We start from the raw sequence: 20,384 nt of genomic DNA, 5'->3' as shown, positions 1-20,384 counted from the left end.
ATGACATCTTTTGATCTGCAGCAGCCCACGTCCTGCAGAATTTTTATCTCTCCTTCCCAACATGGGCAGAGACAACCTGCTGACCAATGACCTGCCCAGGCTCAGCAGTGCAGAGCTGCTCCTAATGCCTTCTGGCTGGCAGGGAATTTAATTTAAAAGTTAGTAGTGTGTAGTGTCTGCAGTGTGCTTAATGTAGTAGAGAATTAAGTTAGTAAAACTAAATAAAAACCAATTATATAAATTATTAATTGTGAAGATGAAAACAATAAGATTTGTTTGTTATATGTTGGGAAACAAACAAAAAAAAGCCTTTTTTGGTACTTGAACTTATGCTTGAACTTGTAAATAAGTTTGCTGTTCTCTCCTGTGCATTCCTTCTCACTCGCAGCCAAATCACCACAGGCCAGCCAGGTACTGCTTGGGTACAGCCAGCAAAATCCCTGCTGAGGACTACTATGCAAACACTTTTTCATGGGTTTCCTTTATGATGTGATGCCCAGACTGGTGCAAAAGTGAGCTATGAGCCACATTTCCCAGGATGGGTGTTGGACACCCCATCCGCTTGCCAGGGTTCATCTGCAAGGTGCACATCACACATCCCTACAGAGGAAGGAGAGTCACCCAGACCTTTGCTTTCTGCAGGTACACACACTGCATCCTCACCATGGGTGTGCTGAGCACCTGCGAGCAGCTGAAGGTAATCAGCAGTATAGACACTTCACAGAGAAACAAAAGATGTTTCTTATTCTGTGTTGAAGAGGAAGCAAACTGCTGCTGCCTCATCTGAGGTGAGCGGGTGTTAGGCAGGAGTGTGGAGTGTCATAGAATCATAGAATCATAGAATCATAGAATCATAGAATTGGCTGGGTTGGAAGGGACCTCAGAGATCATCAAGTCCAACCCTTGATCCACTCCCGCTGCAGCTACCAGACCATGGCACTGAGTGCCACATCCAGTCTCTTTTTAAATATCTCCAGGGACGGAGAATCCACCACTTCCCTGGGCAGCCCATTCCAATGTCTGATCACCCTCTTGGTAAAGAAATTCTTTCTAATGTCCAACCTAAACCTCTTCTGGCACAACTTGAGACCGTGCCCTCTTGTCTTGCTGAGAGTTGCCTGGGAAAAGAGACCGACCCCGCCCTGGCTACAACCTCCTTTCAGGGAGTTGTAGAGAGTAAAGTGTGTCAGTGGTGTGTGAACACAAGCTCTGCATTGACTAAGGTCACAGACTTTAAAAGGAAGTGATCCACTAAATGTGGACTGGCTCTGCAGAGAAACACAATGAGTTTGGCTGTTAACCTTGGGGTCTGTGCTCAGGGGAGCTGTATCTAGATGAATGAGCCCAAAACAATGTTGTAGATTCAAGAAATTTGAGAAACATTGACTTGGATGGACCCTCACCTATGTGAGCAGGGTCTGGTCTGCTGTGCTGGTGTGGGGCTGTGTAGCATCCCCAAGGACCCTCTCTGTCCCATGAGTGCTACTGCCAATGCTGTGTCATTACATGAGCACAGCTGAAATGCCCTTTAAATGTCAGTACACAATGTAAGGAAGACATCAGTTAGATGTTTGCTCTGACCTATGTCATGCCTTACGTGGAATCAAAATCCATTATTAAAAAATGTAGGAAATGTGTAAAGAAAACTAAGTTCTTAGAAGAAAATGTCCTAGCTGGTGGTATGAATGGCAATAAAACATTGAGATGTTCCCTTTGCTGGTGCTGTTGGATAAACCTCAGCTTTCTGAGCAGGTTGGGAAGCCTAGAAGACTTCACAGTAACATATTCAAAATTATCAGATTAGCTCTGACCAGTTGCTGAACGACAGTGAGTTTTTGCATTAGACAAAAAAAAAAAAAAAAAAAAAAAAAAAAAAAAAAAAAAAGTGAAAAAGCTGATGAAGGACAGGAGTATAAATATAATTATGGAAGATAAGGCTTGCCAAAGAGAAAATTTCACTCTTTGAGGAGGTTATGTGTTTGAATTGCAACTGCAAAGACACAACAGATTTTAGCAAGGTTTTTTTTCTGAGCACCATATTGGCATTTTGGTTAGAAATTATCAATATACACTATTAATGAAGCATTAAGTGGATTAAGAAGTGACTAATAAACAACTCAAAAGTATTTTCTTCATCAAACAGATTTGCTATCCATGGCATCTTAGAAAGATCAGTAGGAGCTTGGTACCTGTCCAGAATTTTTATCCATTATCTATAAGGCAAAAAAACACTGTTGGTAAAATTTCAAATGCAGCAAATGCTGGGGAGGACAGAAAGATCTGGAACATATAGAAAACTGAGACTATTCAAAAGCAAGGCTTTTAAAGGCACTAAAATACAAAGTTGGTCTGACCCAAGCAAGGTAGACCAGCCTTAAGAAGAACTGAGTCTTAGAAGAAGTGGCTTTGGAACAAGCAGTGCAATGAACCAAGAGCACTGAATGTGGTTTAAAAAAGCAAAAGAGTTGTCCAGTGGTCAGCAAGGCAGTAGGAATAATGCACTATACTAAGGAAAGCACAGAGAAGCTGAATACATTTGTCTCAGCCCCTTCCAGTACCTCCAGACCCATAGAAAACAGCAGCAGCACTTCCACTTTTCTGGGCACAGAGACCCCTCCCAGCAAAACCTGCATCCCTTTTACTCAGTGCTGCTGCTTTTATTGTTTTTTAATCTCTTGCTATTTAAAACCAGAGTTTGCCCAATCACCTGAGAAGCAGACACCTTGATAGGGATACAAGTAACTCTAGAGAACCTGGGTCTGAAAACAAAGGTTTTCCTGGAAGCTGATAAGAGCAGAGAGGATGGGACCAGCAATGGTCATGTCACTGCTCAGGAGGCATCAGTGGTCAAGGGTGCTTTGACAAAGGGCTTAATTTATCAATGGTCTTGAACTATTTATGTTCTGTGTGTCACTTTCTGATTTATTTTTGTCTAATGAAATTTCTGAGAGGCAAATCAGATTATTATTGCCACTGAATCTAATGCAGCCCTGTCTTTGTCACAGTAGCTTTCTGAAATGAAGTTATAACAATGCTGTAAAAAATACTTGATGTGACAGGTCTGGGAAGATGAAATGGGTTGTTGGTGTTGGACTGTGGTAATGGAGGCTGAGCACATTTGCTCAAGAGCAAGAAATTATGTTGATTTAGGGCACAAAATAATTTCAGCTACATCACCTTGGTGTCCTTTTCTAATGGAAACAAATTGCTTTGTACTCTGTAAAGTGGTGCCAGTGGGAGATGGAAAGTTCAAAATGACACAAGGGCATTGCTAGGATCCTCACTCAGTTCAGTGGAAGTGCAACAGAGTGGAAAACAATGAAGGAAACAAGAATTTGGTCCCAAACACATATTCTGGAGCCTTTATTTGGATCCTGTACTAAGCCAAATTTGGACAAATATTCTTATTATATTCATAACAGTAACTGCTTATCATTTTATTTCATTGAATCAAACCATTTAAATTTACAACTCTGAAGCTTGGCCTAAGTTTCAAAATGTTTAGTTATTTTAACTACAGTGATATAATTGACAGAAAAAAAAAACCCAAACCTTAAAATATGTGGCTGTACCAAGGAGCTCTTATCTCAATATCATTTACACTGCATAAACAGCTCACAACTTGTATGGAACCTTGGGCTCCCAGTGACCCACCCACATCATTCTGTACTAGGTGCAAGATAAATATACAATTCTTAACCCAGTATTTTTTTACCAGGCTTTTAATATTCCCAATGCATTTGCAAAAGATCAAGCCTTTAACTGGCATAGTGCAACCACATCTTTATTTTAAAGAAATGGAAAGGTGAAGTCAGTTGAATTCTTTCTATCACAAAGGTTAGAATTGAGAGATTACAGATTTCCACAGAAAAGACTTGACAGGACACTTTTGCTTGCCAAGATGCTTGATTGCTTATTTGAAATCATATAATGGAGTGAGACTGAGTCCTTTCATCCCTCCTTACCCTGAGGACTGTGAAGCATGATCCTTTTTCTGTTGGAGCTGACTACAGTTTAGTGCCACTCCTGTATTGTGGCAGCAATATTTTTCAGTGACAAGCTTTCTCTTTTGTACACACAAGTTCACAAGTGCCTTGAGCCTATTCTTTAAATCCAAATGGTTTTACTAGGTACAGACATTATCTACCTTATGTACCGGGGAAAAAAATGCTGGAATAAATGTTGAAGTAATTACGTGTGTGTTGTTTTAAGGGTCAAAAAGTCTGACTTTGATCAGGTTGTTGATCCTGATGAAAAAGCTGGGGTGGTGTTCACCAAAGAGAGCAGTGCTGGGGCTCTGCTGTGTAAGAGCTTGGGGACTGCCCTGGTAAGGCTGAGCTTGGAGCCACCACCCAGCCACTGATGTTTTCTTTTGCAATAGGAGAGAGCTCATACAGCTTTGACAGGTATGCAATGCTTAGGTCTTATCCCATTTCCATTTTTCATGCTTAGAGGACACACAAAACACTTTGTTCACTTTCAATTACTGTTTCTACAAACTAACTTCTTGCTAATGCAGCTGTAGGAAAAAGGCATCATAAATACTTCAGGAGACAGACATTGATCTTACAGCTTGCAGGAAATTGCTGCTTGGCCACACTGAAATGCATGAACAAATTGGCAGTCAGGTGCTCAGAAAGCAAAAATCACATTGTATGAGCTGGGTGATTTTTCCTGCAGCATGAGCAACGGATTATCTTGGGGAATGAAAAAATTCTCAGGGAAATGTATTTACTCAACCCCTGACCAAATTATTTTAATATCAAGCACATCTGTAAAGGCGCAAAGTCTATTCAAGGATAAGTAAAATGGGTTAGTGTGGTGAAGCACGTGGCCAGGGAAAAAATATTCTCTGCTCTGTGCTAATTCTACAGGTTTCCAAATGGCCTCTGTTCCCTTGCATGCACTATTGGAGCTTTGGTTATTTCTGTACAGTCATGCAGTCAACTCAACCTGTGTACCCCAGTGCTGCCACTACCCAGACACCTTTCCACTGCCACGCAGAAGTTAGATTTAAGGCTAAAATAGACTTGCCTGTGAAATAAGGCTTTCAAAAACTAATTGAGCGATGACTATTTATTATTTGACAACATGTAGAGGATTTGTGAGGCAGAAATCAGGCTGGTGTTACACGATCTGGAAGCTGAGAGTCTCCTCAGTACAAGGGAGATGTGAACATCCTGGAGAAAGTCCAGTGAGGACCTCCCAGGTGATGAAGAGCCTGCAGTATCTGTCACAAGAGAAGCAGCTGAGAGAGGTGGGATTTTTCAGCCTGGAAAAAAATGGGATCTTCTCAATGTCTTTCCATACCCGAAGGGGAGGCAGTAAAGTGGATAAAGCCAGGCTCTTCTCAGTGACAGGACCAGAGCAAATGTACACAAACATATATATATAAAATTATTTTTTAAATAAGTTAAATACTTTTTTTTTACTGTAAGGGTGGTTGAACAGTGGAACAGGTTGACCAGAGGGCTTGTGGAGTCTCCATCCATGCAGATACTCAGAACACAGCTGGTCACAGTCCTAGGACAGGGAAGCAGGGCTTGAGCTCATTGCTCTACAAAGGCTCCTCCTAAGTAGTACCACAGCATCTTTGCCTGACTTGAAGGCTTGATGTAACAGAAATCAGTCTTGAAGTTTGCAAAATTCCATGACTTACTTTCCATTTTTACTCTTATACCTCTCTCTTCTTATACCCTTAATTTATTTCTGATGAGTCCTTCTGACCTCTGAACTGCAGTTTTATGAGCCATCTGGCTGAGCTTTGCTACAGCTGGACTGGATTATGGCTGGGCTGTGGCTCCAGTGCCTAATGTTTTCAATTGGGCTAAAAGAATTTGAAATATTATAGTGGGACTGAGCTAGACAGCGCTCATCTTGTTGTCACTCTGTGTCAAGCTGCCACAGGGAATGCCACCACCCTTGTGTCAAACACTTCATCCAGAAATAATAATTCCACTTTAAATGAGATCACAGTGACACAGCTTTATTCAGTCTTACTTTAGGGAAGCTGTTGTAACTGCAATAACAGGAAAGATTTGGATTAGAATTCTTTAGACAAATGGTGCAATACCTTGTTAGATGGGAGAGATGAGACTGGGTTTCATTCATGTAATCAATCTGGTAAGCTCCTGACTTTGCTGTCTCTCCCTTGTGCCCCACGTTGCTTGAAAACTGCTCGTGGACAGAGCAGGGGATGTCTGCAGTGCCATAAACACCCTTGGGACTGGGGAGCCTGGGCAAAAGGCCCTGGGTCACCATCCCATCTCCCAGCAGTGCTGGCTTCCTGACCACTATCCCACTGCCATGTGCCTGCAAACAAAGCATGCATGGGCCTCTAGTGTTGCTAACCATTCATCTTCATAAATAATGACATTAAAAAAATAAAACCCTCACACCCTCCTTTTGTATCCTTATTGTCCTGTGACTCTCTCCCTGTCCCAGGGGGTGTACAATGAGGGAGGTAATTCCTCCTCTTCCACAAGGAACACCCCATTGTGGAAAGGGCAACCGTGATGCCAAGAGCATCTCCTTTATTACAACAGCTCCTAGTCTGCTGTCTTAAAATCTGAAGGAAGGTGAACATTGCAGAAACACAGCATGCAAAAATTAGTCAGTTCAATGCAACGGATTTTGAGCCTCACCTCCTGAATTCCTGAAGAAGAAACCCTTGCTCTACAGGACTGGGGCAGTTATGGGGAAGAGAAAAATCAGAACAATCTCCCAAAAGAAGAAATTTGAGATTTGTGGTGTTTTAGTTAGACACATACATAGGTGCAGTTTACAATTCAGCTGTGGTACCAATAGCTTGCCTCATTTTGTGAAACAACAAAAGTTGTATATTGAGTAGGAAATGGAAACAAAGAGGACATTTTAAAATATGTCAGCAAACACAGTAAATCCTCAGGACTCAAGCAGGATGAGGCACTCATGAACGTGCTACTGTCCCTGGCAGCCCTTCACCAGGGGTCTGTCACTGATGAGGCAGCTCTTGGCCTGGGAGACCATTGTGCCTTTCCTGTGTGCACATGGGATGATAACTGGCTTGCTTGGATGGGAAAAGAGAGAATTTTCATTAAATCTGCTACTTGGGCAGGCCGCCTGCTGCCTGCTGAAACCTGACATATGCAACTGGCTCAGCCTCACAAGAGGCAGAGATGGAAGAAATCCAGGGCAAGGAATAACTCATACAACAAGCAGACAAAAAAAAAAAAAAAAAAATTGCTTAGGTGCAAACTCCTGCTAGGTATAAGACAGATGGTTTACAAAGGCCAAGAGCCAAGATTTTTTTATTATTATTCAGCAATTACGTGAACTCTTATTTATTTATTTATTTATTTAGTCGCTTGGTCTTCAATTAAAAATACCATAGAAATAAATCTGAAAATATTAAAAAACATTTTGCTCCAGCTTTATCTCTTCATCCTCTGGTATTTCAGTTCCTTTTTGATCTTTGCTTTCAGGGTGGTGAAATGCAGAAACTTTTGTATGAGGGCTGCTGACATTTTCACTCCACGTCAGCGCTCCCAAGATTTGCCGGCAGCAAACCCGCCTGGGCAGGTGTGGCATGAGGAAGCCTCACTCCTCCTCCCCCTCCATGTCAGCAGCTCTCCCAGAAGATGATCTCATGGTGATTGCAATGACATCATCCATACACAGGGAGGGAAAAACCAGTCCCAAATATCTCAGAGCAGGGCAGTGCAGCACCATCACAGGTTGGGAGCCCACTTGCTGCAGATGCTGTGACCCCTCCTCAGCACAGCCCCTTTATTTATCCTGGTGGAGGATCAAGTCCTCCAGGAGTGCTTCCTAGATGGAGGTTGTGATTGCATTTTTGCAACTGCATGGCACCAGACTCTAAGCGCAGGTTCCGAGAGTGGCTGAGACTGAAAGGGGCCTCTGGGCATCACCTGGTCCAAAAGCAGTTGTCTGCACTTGTGAGATTACTATTTGTGTTGTTACATCCACTCCAAACTGTGCAAGGCATGCTGGGGCCCTCAAGTATAGCTTTGCTTACTAGATTCTTAGGATAAAAAGGGTATGAAATCTATTAGTCTCTTTCTGTTGTATGTTTTCAATGTGCTGCCATATGCATTTTGAAGGAGTGCTCTGGCACAGCATCATACCCCAACCAAGCTTTCCTGAAGGTGAGGATCATCTGGGGATAAGGTGATGAGACATACAAGCAGCACTGTGCCAAGGGAAATAAGAGAGTGTGAGACTGGCTTGTTACACATGATAGGATTTTCTACCTTTGATAAAGTCAGTGCTAGGGACCATCACAGCCAGTCTAATGTCACTGAGGAAAAAAATCTACAGGAATGCCAAACTCCATGATGATGAGACCAAATGAAATGCTGTGGCCATTGGGTAAGGGACCAGCAGAAAGCAAGGCACAAGGCACAGCTCTGCCAGGCTTGGAGATCTTCCACTGCTGCCCCATCAGCCACTGACAACAGCTGAATCAGGTGGGGAAGGGGATAGGAAGGACCCCACAGCACTGATGAGATGTGAGAGTTATGGGATGGAAAAAACCCCAATGCATTAGGTAAACTTTTATCCCAGGGCTCCCGTATCAACAAAAGAGAAGAGTTTGCATTACATAATTACTTTTTAAAATAAAAGCATTTGGCTTTTGTGTTGGTTCTTATCTGGTTATGTGATCCAGCTGGGTTTTTATTTATAGTCCCTTTCCCCTGTTTCATGTCATCTCTTTTCCTAAAAGCAAGCTACCCAAGGACTAAAATAAGGTGAGTCAGTTAAATCTGTTAATTTAAAAGGTTTTAATTTTCTGTTTGTTTGATCTAGTAAAAGGTTTTTTTATATCATCCTACAAGTATTATTTAAGAGAAAAAGTTGTTTTAGCAGTTAGAAACAATGTGCTAGGGCTTATGAATCAGATTGTAAAGGGTAAAGCAATGAAACTCCACTGATTTCCATTAAGCTAATGCCATTTTACACCACCTGAGCATCTGGTCTTTTAGCTTCAACTCACCTCCACTGCCAAATTACTGTTGTGATAATGTCCTTCAGTAGAGGACATTCATTAAAGAAAAACAACAGCAACATGCTTTTTCTTCCCTTTCTGCAGTTCCAAAGATAATTGCAGCTGGAGTGTCCCAGGAAAGGCTTCCTTTGCTTTCAGTTTGGTACACTGGCATTATTTCCCAGCGTCAGACACTAGATTTAATCACAGTTTGCATCTCCTCAGATACCACTGCCAGCCACCTCAAAATACAGACACTGAGGGAATTCAGCCCCTTCAGCATCACAGTGCAGACTCAGAGGTGCCTTTGCCCTTCCCCCACCAGTGCAGGGGAGAGCCCAAGAGCTCTTCTCAGGAGTGGGTATAGGAGGGCTCCCTGCTTACAGGCTGCCTGGCTGGAGCTCTGAGTCCAGCTCTCTCTCCAGACTCATGCCCATTTCCTGCTCTCCAATAAGGAAGGAGAGGCAGACATCCCTCACCCACTGAGCAGATAAAATAACTGCAATGCTAGAAAAGGGAGTCCAGCCCCTCAGCCTCAGATGGAGCACAGGAATTGATGGGGAAAGCTGCAGGGGGAAGGGCTTTGCACCGCTGTAGAGGGGAAAATGGCACTTCAGAAGAGATGCACAGGGAATATTTTTAATGCTGTCCAGAGATCACATGTAAAAGTTTCTCTGAAAATTTACTCCACCATTTGTTCACATGAAACTCCCAGATTTGCAACTTGCAGGTGACTCAAACAAACATCTTTGTCCTTGGACACATTTCACCAGAAGTCCAGTGTCTGATTAGAGGCAGAACTAAACCATACCCACATCTGACATTCCTGTACTGGTTAACAACTACTTCTAAGCCTACTTTAGGGTCTGCACTTTGGAGAAGGGTGAAAGCTGTGGATCTAGTGCTTGCTTGCAAGTTCATAGTCTGCAGAAGACAACCCGTTATGAACTGAATGTGCCATATGAGAGATCTTCACAGTCTGGGGAGGGAAAGACTTTCTTCAGCTAAACCAGCTTTAGATTTAATAAATTTCTGTTTCTAGGTAACAGGCTTGACTTCAGAAAGGGTAACGTAGCACATAGCAAGGACCCGAACATCCCAGCATGGTGCAAACAAGCCTCAGAGCCTGCAGATCAGCCACACCAATCCCAGCACATCCAGTCAGTGTTGACAATCGTTCCAGCCCACTGCCTGTGCAATAAGCCCAGGGTGAGATGAGACTCTGAGGAGTCCCACACTCTTTCCAAATAACCCATCTTGATACTTCAAAGGCATTTCTCCTGCTGGCCAGAGATGAGGCAGACTGCCAGCAATGCACAGGGAAGGATTTTGCTGATCATTCCCTGAAGCAGGAGCAGTAACTTCCATTACCAGGGCTGCTTTTCAGCAGCACAAAACCAGTATTGTTTTTAAAGACTGTTTAGGAAAGTTAGCAAGTCAATTTTAAGTAAGCAAATTAGTTTATTTTAAAAATTGCATGCCTTGAAACCACATGGACAACTGTCTATTTGTTTAGTTCTCAGATCTGCTGCCTGATGCCAGCCAAGGATGCCCATACCCTTAGGGTAGGAGCCCTGGAACACCAGTGGGGCTCTGCTGCCCACCCCTTTCAGCCCTCTGCACCATCACACAGCTGGTACCAGTACCTCCAAAGAAAGATCCCCTCTGCAGCAAATGCTCTGGAACTTCGTCCAAAGCTCACCCAATACAGAGGAAAAAGCTCTGCATTTCACAAGGTTTGTATTAAATCTCCCAATTTTAATATAAAGCAATGTTCTCCCTAGTTACTTTTCTTTCCATTATTAAAAAAAAAAAGCAAAACACAAACCAACCAGACCTAAAGGCAAACACTCAGTAACAGATCTGTTACTTGAACTTGTTAGTTCCCCCAAATCCTTATCCTCTTGCATTCCAGGACATCTGTGCATGTTAAGCAAAAGGAACTATTATCATGTGTATGTAAGGCAGGTGTTTTAGCTGTACTGGGAGTAAAAAATGAGAGTCTCACTAAAAACCAATTCGATTCAATAGGAAGTTCTTTAATTTAACACAAATTGATTTGGTTTGGTTGATCAGCAGTTATAGAAAGATGTGTTTTAAAATAATGAAAGAAACATTTGCCTGGATTGAAATGTTGACTACAAATACCTTCTGAAAAAGTATAATTTTGACTTCAGTTTTCTAAGAAGAGTTTTGGAGCTGACAATAATCTGGACCACTTTACTAATGTTGTCCTTGGCTGGTTGTTTGGTTACTCTGCTGTTGCAGTCTACAAAACCAAGGTGCTACATTTGAGAGCAATCATCTGACTCTAGGATATGGCATTTAAACTGGTGCCATAATTTATCAAGTGCACCTACTTGCACAACTTGTTTAATTCCTTTTTCAGTAGGCTCTCAAAAAATGAAAAATACATGGTAGGGAGGATCACGGATCTTAGTTTCTGTAGTGCCTTCTCATTTATTCCCTCCCTGAACTGATCAGAAGCTGTAAAGATCCAGATAAATGCAGAAGCATCCTCCTCTGAAGAGAGTTACATAGTGTTTGCACTGTAATAAAGATAATGTGATACTTTTGAGTGGTTCTTCATCTCTGAAAAAAACAAAGCATTGCTTCTTTGCTCAGTACTTCTTGCTCCAAACTGAGGGATAACTTGAAGTGGGTGGTATAGACAGAAATGAATGAATTTCCCAGGAAAAAGTGGATTAGGCAACATCCAGAAAGCTAGCATCTGGCCTATCAGGGTGGAAAGACTGCAGTGGGAAACAGAAGTGCTGAGTTCTTCCAAGTTCATGAGCTTGGAAACCTGGAGCACTCCTGCACAGGCATCTGCATCGTTTCCAATGGAATAGTTATTTTAAAATTACTAATTAAAATAATGCGGTAATATTTTCCAAGATTAGATTCTAGAAATTTTCTGTATTTTTACACCCACAAAGACAAACCTGCAACAGACTCTTACTTTAAATAATAGGGTGTGTTGTTCATATAGGGTCAGTTTTATTGTTTTATTTAGTAATTTCTGTGACTTTGCATACATTGGGCTTGTTTTATAAATATCTTGAAAAAGCCATACAGAAGAAAGCCTGTATTTTCACACACTGTATACACACTGTACACTGTGAAAATACACACTGTATTTTCAGTGTGTCACAGTTCTCAAAGGATATTACTCTGTGGAGAATATATCTAAGCAATCACTATTGCAGTGGGAAAACACATGACAGAGTTGGTGCACAGGCCAAATGTGGGGCTGGAAAGCAGGACTGACCTCTGAGGTTGTCCTCAGGCTTGTGCCACTGCCCTGCAGGGTCATATTCTGCCAGATTTTCTATAGCACTTAGTACTTAGCCTTGTACTTAACCTTTAAGATGCTTGACTGCATCTGAAATTCTGCTCCTTAGAGCTGGATGGGTTGAGAAGTGATGAGCTCTCTCAGCTTTGGCTAAAATTATTGGGTGTCAGAGTATCTTGCAGCACGTATGTCCAAACAGCTCTGTTAAAATGGAAAATCCCTGGGAGGCAAGATACAGGTCACACTTACTTCTATGTAGCTGGAGAAGGTCATTCCCATCATCAGCTTCCAGCAGGGATTTCCTTTAATTAACTATCTCAGGGTGGGTGCAACCCTGCCTTATGGCAATTAGTGTTTTATATGTTTGAGTTTGCTACGCACGGTAATTTACTGTTTTTCTTATCCAGTAAACACAGTCTAAAAGTCAGGACTTACATTAGTACTTAATGTATACGAGGTGTCCTACAGCCCTGGCATCACAACTGTACACTGTGCAAGAGAGGAAAATTCTGTGGCATAACCAGGGAAAGCAACGGGTGTTTCTTCTTTCCTCACACCACCTGTAGTTTCCTAATTGTGCTCTGTAGTAAACTGTTCATAACTAGAACCGTGGTGTAGACTCTGAATGAAATGTAACTCATGCTAGACATCTATACTAAGAAGAGAATAGAAAAAAAACACTGGTGAATCTTCTAATCAAAGAAGCAAAGCGGCAGAGAGATCGCAGACTGCTGAGAAAGCCTCTGCCTGAATGAATGTGAGTGCTTTCATCTGCATGACAAAGACTCCGCTCCCCTCCCCTTCCAAACTGCTACTTCTTTCTGCTTTGTGATGCCAGGAGAAGTAACATGGCATTCACTATGAAAACTATTCGCTATTCACTTCATGCAGTTTCCATGCTGCAATGTGGAAAGAAGAGGCTGAACCCATGCAGGCAGTGCTGTGAGGATGTTTTGCGAGATGCAGAAGACGAAATTCTCATCAAATTCTCACACGCATCCACTACCTTGTCGGGCAGGACTGCGCTGTGTTTCCTTTGTACGGCAGTCAGCTCCTTCGTTATACCAGAGATTTTGCAAGCCTGACTCTAAAATACATTGAAGAGGTTTGATTGCTCGTTCAGGCTAAAGTTCTGCATGGTAATGAGATGCCCCTTAGATACGGCCCCTGTGCTGCGGACGCAGCAGAATGAGCACAGAAACAAAGGGAGGAGGGTGAATCACCGAACCCGCCGTACAGCGAGGCTCCAGCCTGAAACTCGGGTTGCCTGTCGGTACTGGCTTTTTGGGGCAGAACCAGTGAGACCCCCCCAGAGATCAGGAGGTAGCTGAGCCCACCCAGTGATCTCCTGGCTGGTGGCAGCCACCAGACACGGGACCCTGCCCGAAACGGTGGCAAGCCCAGGGCACCAGGTAAGCACTTGCTGCCTCCCAAAATGGTCCCAGCTCTGTAGCAGAGGCTTCCTTAACCAGGTGGGTTTCTTTAATCCAGTGGTAAATGTTACTTTTGATTCATGCATGTTTCTGCTCCCCAGATGCACCACTTCAGCTCCCCTGTCTGCTTAATGTAAACTCAAACTGGACTGGGAAAAAACCTCAAGCACTCAAGCACCCAAGCACAAAGCTCTGCTCTGAACTGCATGGTGAAAGCTAAATTAAATTAAGTGAAAAAGAGGTTTTACACAGAGTAAATAAGCAGGCTTAGGTGATTTTTTTTCCTTTACCACTGACTTTTTGCATTTAGTCAAATGTCTCCCGTGTTTTTGGCAGATGCTCTCTGATCAGACAGAGGTTCTGAAAAAGACAAGATTGATTTTGCTCAGAGTAGGATTTTGCTAAAGATAAGGATTTGTTCAGAACAGGATTTATTTTTTGTTTATTTTGATAATTGGCAACTGCTAAGAGAAGAAAACAATAAGGACCCATTTTTTAAAAATGAGGACCCATTTTTAAGGACCCATTTAAGGACCCATTTTTTAAAAAGCTTCCACTTTCCCTGCAGACCTGTGCGAAAAAATATCTGAGATGTTGAACTCCAACAATTACCCATCTACTTGCTTGCTGATACTGATCACTCTGTAGGTTGGGACTGCAGAAACTTCTTATCATGGGGCACAGAGATGCTGTGCCAGATTCTGATCTCAATTGCACGTGTTGTAATTTACCTTATGTTCACATGTCACTAGAATAGCTGAGATGGAAATGTGCTTCACCCTTTCCATCTTTTTGCTTCTGGAGTTGAAGAAAAGGGAAGCTTTCCTTCAAAATGTAGGAACAGTGAAATGATTAACAAAAGCTAAATAGGGCAGTTTCAGGCTGAAAAATGTATGATTCATAGCAACTTGTTCAGACAAATTCCTAAGTCATATACATTATGGCAATTTAATTATGTAATAGAAGGGATCACGTACTGTTTGCGTGCCCACAGTTCCCACTCATCCAGCTAAATGCAGATGGGCTCACACTACACCAAAAGTAACACACAAAGTAAGGGAGAGAGAGAAAAGCGGTGCTGGAATTTAGGAAAAACAAAACACAAAGGTAAAAATAATACCAAGTGCAAGTTTTGCGCACCACAAAGTATTCATTTTTTCAACTGTAGCAACTGCTGGGCAGAAGAGCATCCCAGCAACGAGCTAAGGCAATCCTAGTGTAGGATAAGTGCCATTAAATGGGAGGGAAATGTCACAGCATGCATAAGAAATCTGAAGACTTCAGACAAGCAAGTACCACTGCTCTCAAGTGTATGTGGGTGTTTCTATTATAAAGCTAGATGTTGAATTTCACAGCCTTTCCAGTATGTTTCTCCACTTAAATCTGAGGTTTAAAGGCTAGTGAGTGTTGCTTCAGCTTCTTTAGTGTTCTGACAAAATCCAGCAGGTGGTTCCTGAACAGTATGGGGAGAGTACAGGTATTTTGTAGATGACTTGCACCCTGTATCTTCTGTGAGCCTCTCCTTTGAAAGTAGCTGTGGAAAACAGCAACTGAACATGAGGGATGCAATAGTGGCAATGCTCACAGGTCTAAATTACTTTTCATGGTGATGGGAAACTTCTGAGAAGCTCAGAGGTGCCAAAAGTGTTATCTGCCTTTTGACTGACCCCCATAGAACCACAGAATTGTCTGGGTTGGAAGGGACCTTAAATATCACCCAGTTCCAACTCCTCTGCATGAGCAGGGACACCTCCCACTAGACCAGGTTGCTCAAAGCCCCATCCATCCTGGCCTTGAACACTTCCAGGAATGAAGCATCCACAACTTCCCTGGGCAACCTGTCCCAGTGTCTCACCACTCTCACACTGAAGAATTTCTTCCTAACAACAAATATAAATATACCCTCTTGCAGTTTAAAGTCATTACTCCTTGTCATGTTGCTGCATGCCATTGGGACAAATGGTTAAAAAAAGCAAAACAGCATATAGCACAACAGCACCAGCACCCTGTCCTATATTCATCAGTCCTGCTGAAGACCATTTCTTTATGAGAACTTGTGGCTCCTCAGTGTCATTCATCATTAACGTTAGATTTGTGCAAGAGATCACCTGCTGGTGTGTAGACAATCTAGCTCAGACACCAACACATAGTTACACCTATATAGAATTGCTAGAACCAGAAAGGCTGAATTTATGATGGCATTAGAGATTCATACCTGATTTTGGCAATTTTGCAAGAGCAAATAACAACTGATTGGTCACAAGGTCCCCTGCATGCTCAGTGGTCCCCAGGACAGGGATGTGCTGGGGCCACAGCCTGCCAGAAAGGATTGCACCTGGCCACAGGGAAGGGGGCTGGGAGAAATATAAAATATTTTTTTTAAAATATAATAAAAATTTCAAAAATAAACAAAACAATACTTTGGTGGTCTGTCTGAGCACCTGGGCATGTCCCCAGATGTCTGCTCTCTGTGCCACTTCTAGCAGGGCTATGAGTACATTGTTGTGCTGGAGGCAAACCTGGCTGCTCCAGGGGAACAGCACTTGGGCCAGAGGTGACATAACTATAAAAAAATATATAGGCCACACAGTGTGTATGGCCTCTAAGTAAAGAGAGCAGGCACAGCCTCCAGCAAGCCTTGCTTTGTCAGGTTTGGCAGCTTCCTTACAGGGGAAGCAGGAGGAGCAGGAGCCTGCCCACTGGCCCAGCACTTCACTCTCACAACCCAGATGTACAGGAAGGTCCCAGAAGGATGCAGAGGGATGCAGGCATAGGTAGGAGGAGGTAGCATGGACACCCCCAAGGAAAAAGGGGCACTCACTGGCATGAAGCAATGTCACATGTGGAGCTCTAGGCTTCCTCCAAGGGTGTGGTGTGAGCTTCCACCCTGCAGAGAGGGCAGGGAGGACATTTTTCCATGGAGGAGATATTCACATGCAGCATAAGAAGGAAACCTTGATTTCCTGATCTGTGCTCCCATTAATCAGTAAAGCCAGACTGGCATTTGCTCACAGGTTGTACAGGAAAGAAAGCATGAAGTAAGCCTGAAGAAACGGGGTTAATCTATTTAATGAAAAATAGAGAACATAGCCCCTGCAGCAGTGAGGTCTGGGAGGAGGAGCAGCCCCCCTTGATCAGCAGCACCACCTCTGGATCCCCACTTCTACAGGGGAAAGCTGCTGCTGCCCCAGCATGTAGGGAAGGCATTAGTGACATCACCTCATCCCACGGGAGTGACTCAGATCAGTAGTATCACCTCTGCATGCCAAATGTATCAGGTCAATAAAATGACTTAAAAGTATTGAGGAAGCAGGTCTAGTATGTAGAATCCCTTAAGGGAAAAGGAACAGACACAAGCTGTAGGGAAAGGCACATTATTGTACATTCCTATGCATCATCCATCCATGCAGTAACACACAGGGGTAGCTGACATTCATCAGCTGTGATGCTCTCCCTTCTCCCAGGAAGAGTGGGGTATGTCCATGCTTCAGGGGTGCATCTTCCCTGCTGTGCCCTGTTATCAGTGAAAACTGGGTCAAGTAAGTCCATCTGGGTTTGGAGCAGAAAGAAGCACACTTCTAAGGACTGGTAGAGCTGGTTGAACAATGCTGAGCTAGTCCCTGAAAAATCACAGCTAAAGAAAGAACCCTTATTGCACCATAAATGTTCATCACCACCTTTACAGATCAGGTCTCATGTTGCATGAATTTAAGCTTGCTGGAGGCTGAGGCTGAGGAGGAGTCTGGTCACAGAAATCATTCTGGCCTGGATGCAAGTTGGACTGATATCTTCTTGTATGGAAAACTGCTCTGTAGCTATCACATACATAATGTGAAGCTGTGCTTTGAAAGTGGTGAGAGGAATATGCTCCAGCTTGCATCACCTTCTACAGCTCCATGTAGGAGAAAACTGTGTCAGGAGATAGACAAAAACCAGCCCTGACTTTAGATACCAATGCCCTATTTAGCTGTGATCCATGTGTATGGCACCCTTTCTAAGCTGGGGTCATCCCTGTGCAGGTGCCATGTGTTGTCCTCCATCAGCGAAAGCAGAAGGGGATTTCTGTGCACTTTTTAATGAAGAAAGCAGAATTCGGGATTTAACATTTTTTACTCACAGTAAGGAACTGGTCAAAACTGTCTCAGTGACAGTATAATTAAACACACTTTTCCTTTAAAAAAAAAAAAAGCTTTCCTGTTCAGTGATGTGCATCATCTAGTGGAACGTGCCCCTGTCCATGCAGGGGGGTTGGAACCAGATGATCTTTAAAGGCCTTTCCAACCCAAGCCATTCTATGATTCTGTAACTCCTGTGATCCTGTGATTCTGTGATCCTACTTCTGATTTAAACCTTCCAGAACCCTAAGATACAGAAGGAAGATTTCTGACCTCAGATTTCAGCTTTGAACCTTCATATAACCAAATTGGAAAGCAGAAGCTGTTTCTTGATTTAGCTTTACTCACAGCATTTTCAGCAGCTTATAAAGGCATTTTGAATTTCTTTCTAACCTAGGTTTTCAAAGGTTTGCATATGCTAAAGCAAAACCACAGGATTTAGTTTTCTTAGTGGAATAAACCAGGAACGTGTACATCTAATAATCACACAAAAAGTATCCATTTTACTTCAGTTTGTCTTTAAAGAGAACAAAAAGGCATCAAGTCACCTTGCAAACACTGCCAGCAGCAGGCTCTCTGCACCCTGTCCTGGGGGCAGGTCACCCACCATGCCATGATGCACAGCATCCTGCCAGCCAGCTGGGATTTGCTAGAGAATAGCCCTTCTGACACCAAGCCTGCTGACTGTAAGATTTGACAATATTGCACCTTTTCTGCCAGTCAGATTAAGAAATGGAAGGAGGATCGTTCTGATTTCTACAGAGCAGCCTGACAAACAACCAGGAGAGATGGCCCTGGGGCTAAAAATCAGTCCTGACTACCAGCCCAAGCTCAGCCTTTGTGCAGAGACTTGAGCAAGGGCTGCATCCTATAGAAATCACAGCTGGTAAAACTAACTAAAACTAACTAACTTCAGATTTACTGAAGTCACTAAATCTTTCAAAAGACAACCATTGATTGATGGAGTGAGCCCTGGGCTGAGGGAACCAAGACAAAGGTAGCCAGCCCCTGCAGAACTGCTCTATGGCCTCTGGAAAAAACCTGTCCTGCTCCAACCCTATCCAGTTTCTGCCATTGACTGCAATGGGGGCAAGTGTTTGGTTTTTATAACAAGCAAAAATAAAAAAGGATGTAAAACTGGGGACAGTAATGTTCACTAGACGCTGCCCACTGCTTTGAAGTCTGAGGGACATGATTACACTGATGACTTCTGTCTTTCCTCAGCCCCAATGCAGCAGCAGAAAGGACATTCCCAGGGAAATGTCAGAAATAAGGCTCTCTGGACAGCTTGTTACCAGCCAACTCTCAGCAGAAGTTTCAAAAGGCTGCAAGAAGGATTAGCACTGTCTTGAGCCTGACACTAACCAGGGATAAGGGGAATTACACCAGTATAAAGGAAAGTGTGAATTTAATTAATCATGCTGGCAACCTAATTCCCCAGGTGAGCATTTCTCTTCCAAAATGAGCTGTGGCCATTTTTAACACAGTTGATGTTTCTTAAGAGGTAGTTTAAACTAAGCTGAAAAAGAGTCACTCTTTATCCTGTAATAAGAAGCTCCACAGGGGAGATTATATAGCAGAACTACACCAATATATCTGTAATTACAGTGGTGTGACTTTTCATGCAGATGAGTCCTAACTCCGGTAGAGTTACTGATTTGTGCTGCTGTGTGTGAGAGGTGCACGAGTCCATTGTGTCTGAATTATCCTGTCTGTACGACCAAGAAGGCAGATGACAATTTTTGGTAAAGAAGAAAGAACAGCAATTTCCTTTCTCTCATTTTCATTTACAACTTCCAGCAGAATTATCTGATGTCAAACCACATACTCTATAGGACCGTGGTTCTCACAAAATACCATTTGAATAATGGCTGAAACAGAATACAGAAACAGATTGCCTTTTTTTTTTTTTTTTTTTTTTTAATTTATTTATTTATTTTCAGTCACTAATGCAGTCGGTTTAGATCCCAACTGGGATAGTCGGTTTAGACCACTGGAGAAGAAAGAACATGAACCCACATCTTCCCCCCACAGCCAAAGGTTAGATGAGCTGGCACACTGGGCTGAACCTGGTTTCATGACACCTCCCTTGATAGCTCATTTTCAATCTCTGATTCAGCTGTCTCTGATCACAGGTGCATTGCATCAGACCTATAAGCTCACTGGCAATTTATCAGGCTACAAAGAACATACTGTATTCCTTTATACTGTACTCTATATGGAAATAGCATAACATAAGTCATATTTAAATGTCTAAGCCAAGCCCAAACCCACATGAATTTCCATGTAGATGTATTGCATACAGGCACATGCAGTCCATATATCAAACAGAATTTACCCCAAGTGAGAATCTAACCCCAAATCTTTGTGAAGTCCAGCACTGCCTTTGGTGGGACCAGGTTTCGTTCCACATGCAGGAGACAGTCCACGTGGGAACCTCTAGTTATCTGACTTGAAAATTGGCCAGAATCTGATTAACAGCACAACTTTGCCAAAATAATGCCATGCACAATCTTTAATGTCTGCAGCCTGTGGTCTTTCATCAGGCCTCTAAT

Source organism: Heliangelus exortis, chromosome 3 (genome assembly GCF_036169615.1).
Source record: "Heliangelus exortis chromosome 3, bHelExo1.hap1, whole genome shotgun sequence".
NCBI classification, from domain to species: domain Eukaryota; kingdom Metazoa; phylum Chordata; class Aves; order Apodiformes; family Trochilidae; genus Heliangelus; species Heliangelus exortis.
Note: the sequence above shows the minus strand (reverse complement) of the source record.